Source organism: Pinus tabuliformis, chromosome 4_2 (genome assembly GCF_031772625.1).
Source record: "Pinus tabuliformis cultivar Carrire ecotype Pingquan chromosome 4_2, CPIR1, whole genome shotgun sequence".
In the NCBI taxonomy this organism is placed as follows: Eukaryota; Viridiplantae; Streptophyta; class Pinopsida; order Pinales; family Pinaceae; genus Pinus; species Pinus tabuliformis.
In genome coordinates this window covers 609,499,179-609,502,475 of record NC_142304.1, presented here as the reverse complement: position 1 = coordinate 609,502,475, position 3,297 = coordinate 609,499,179, and positions in this window count along the sequence as shown.

Genomic DNA, 3,297 nt, shown 5'->3' with positions numbered 1-3,297 from the left:
TCTTAAACATTTGATATATTTTCTTGTTTTCTTTTCCACCATTGCTTTAAATTGTTTAAAAACATTAAGAGCTTGTTGCTTTTTGGTTAACGATTTTTTCATATACAAATTTTCCAGTTTTTCCAATAAACTTGTAGATGTACTCTCTTCAACAATGTTGAAGAGAACTTCAACCGCTAGGCATAATCTGATGGTACTAAGAGATCGGGCATCCAACTCCTCCCAGTTTGCATCTGTCATGCTAGCAGGTTACTTCTCCACCCTATGTAATTCTTTGTGCAACCCTTGTTGCACAAGAAAATCGCTAACTTTTAGTTTACATAAAGAAAAGTTGTTCTTGCCAGTGAACTTCTCCACCTCAAACTTTGCATTCATCATTTTAGCCATTTCTTTCCTACAAATCCTTCCTCCTAGGGTTCCCTTCTTTTAACCAAAGTTTCTTTAAAAAAAATAGTATGATTTCATTTTCAAATTTCTTTCTGATTTTCTCTCTTCTAGCTAGGGTTTAGAAAAAATAAGGGTTTCCTTTCTCCCAAAAACCTTCACCCTTATTTACTTTTAAATTTTACAATTTATTTCAATCCTATTCCATCTTCTTCATAATAGTTTTCCTGTCCATTAAAAATAATAATTTCAAACCCTATTTTTCGTCTAATTTATTGAGGTGAATTAGAGCATTCATTTATTTATCAATTTAGGTTGGTAAACTTAGAAGCAAATCAAAGTATATGGAACCTTATATTAAACTAGTGTAGGAAGTAGTCGTTTAGATGCAAATAATGGAAATGCATATTACAAATCTAAACTATTTTGAAAAAAAAAATTCAAATCTATTTTATGAAAGCATAAGAAATGTTTGATCAATGGAATTAGTTTACTTTAGAAGATAGAGAAGAGTCTCTTGTTCAAGAGTCTTGTTTTGTCCTTCTACAACCTTTCTATAATAACATTACCAAACATCCAAGAAAGTAGGAAAGAAAGCATATAATCAATTCAGTTCTTAGTTCATGGAGAAGAGTCTCCTAAATTAGGAGGTCCTAGTTGTCCTCCTCACATAAAAACTAACTACTAAAATGAAATCAATCTTCAGATAAATTTAATCTAGAAAAGTTTATAAGAAAGTAAATCTTGTTTCAGTTCTGTCTAGCTCATGGAGAAGAGGCTCCTAACTTAGGAGGTCTTGGTTGTCCTTCTCACATAAAAACTAGCTACTGAAAGGAAATCAATCTTCACATAAGGAAATAAGATAAATTAAACTATGTTACAGATGTATGCGGATTATGGTTGATGGGGATCCGTCCATTCCTCAATGAGCACACATGAACAACTATCACTCCTTAAGGATCAAGCAACATTCATAACTCATAATTGTAGGAAAATGATATTATTCATGTTGAATGAACAATCATAAATCTGATGCTAATGAATAACTGACAACTGTTGGCTTCCTTTGAAGGATGCTCCTCTTATTTATACATGAATTAGGGATATCTTCTCAATAAATGTAAATCCCTTAAATATCTACCAGATCCATACTTGTCTCAACTTATCCCTAAATACTAGATACAAATCCCAAGACACATTAAGATCTCCATGATGTTTCTCATTCGAATATCATCCACCTCTTGAGTTGAAATTTGAATTTGTGCTTGGGAGGCCAAGTAGGATCCTTCGAGAACCTCCAAATAAGCCTACACATGTCACAAAACTCATAACACACACACACACACACACACACACACACACACATCTAAATGAAACCATGTTAATTTCCTAGTTTTTAATCATCAATTCACTTAAAAATACATAAAATAAGTAACTTTGGAAAATGATTATTCTAACCCATATGATTATGGAGATGATTACTTGATGTAGGGCTTTAGGCTAGAAAATTATGAAATGAGGGCTAAATGGTTATGAAATAATGGAAATATGGATGAATATGGAAGACAATTTTGATACTCAACACCTACTTCATATTCATTCAACAAATTTGACTGTAAAAAAATAAAAATTAGCCGGCCTCCCCAGTGAGAAATAAATTTTGTACCCGAACTTTATTTTGGACTAGTAGCGGTTTGACTGGTTTTGGGACAACGATTTGAAAGAAACCCTCTTCATGGACTTGCAGCAACGGCTTCCTCTTACTCGTTTAACAAACAAATGACTGGTTTGGCTGCTCAGGGTTAATGGCTCAATGTTCACTGAGACCTCTTCTCAACTACACCCTGGTTTGACTGCTCAATGTTAAGTGACCTTTTCTCATAGAACTACACACACAATGACCTCCCTCAACTAGCGGTTCCGGACAGGCTGTACAAATTTCAAATCATTCTCTATTCCCTTTCTCTAGCAGCGATGTCAAACCACTCTCTTTGGTAGTAGGTTATCTTCTCTTCCTTCCGGCGGAAGGGAATCATTCTTTCTCTCTGTAACAACAACATTTCGTTCTATCAAAATAAGACTATTCGACTATCTTGGTGGGCACAACAAACAACAATGTGTGACTATCTTGGCAGGCACAATAAATAACGATGTGCGGCTATCTTGGCCGGCACAATAAACAACATACTCTTCCTTTCTTGATGGCGACAGGGTTTTCTTTTTCTTTTCTAGCATGTTTCTCAACATAATCCTGATTTCACAAGATCTAATACCACTTTTTGGTTGTGGCTTTCAGGAGTATTAAGCATTTAATAATTAAACAAGAAAAGACATCAAATAGAAACTGATTCACACATTTACACAAGTAATTTTATGTGGTAAAAACTTGACAGTGTATCAAGGAAACCTCCACTAGGCAAGGGATTGGAAATCGATTAATCAAATATGATTCTCCATGATATAAGCCTCTCATGCCATCCCAATTAATATGGGAAATTCGTTATATAACTCCTTCTCGTTATGAATCCCGTTAAAAAACTATCTGATAGTAATTTACAAATCTTACCCATAATTAAATTTTGTTGTTATATTTCGACATCTTCCTCCCTCCATTTCTCTACCTCTCTCTTCTTCCCTCTCTGCTCCCTCTATCTATATCTCTATCTCTCCTTGTCTCTCCTCCTTTGTCTCTCCTTGTCACCCACAAAACATACATACTCTCTCTCCTTATCTACATATCTCTCTCTCCCTCCCTCCCCCTTACTCTCCCCCTATCTCTTCCCCTTCTCTCCTTCTTTCTCTCCTTCTCTCTCTCTCTTCCCTCCTACTCTATACTCTCCCTCACTATCTATCCATCTCTTCTTTTTCACTCCCTCTTCCTCTCCATCTTCCTCTCCCTATGTATTTTTTCTT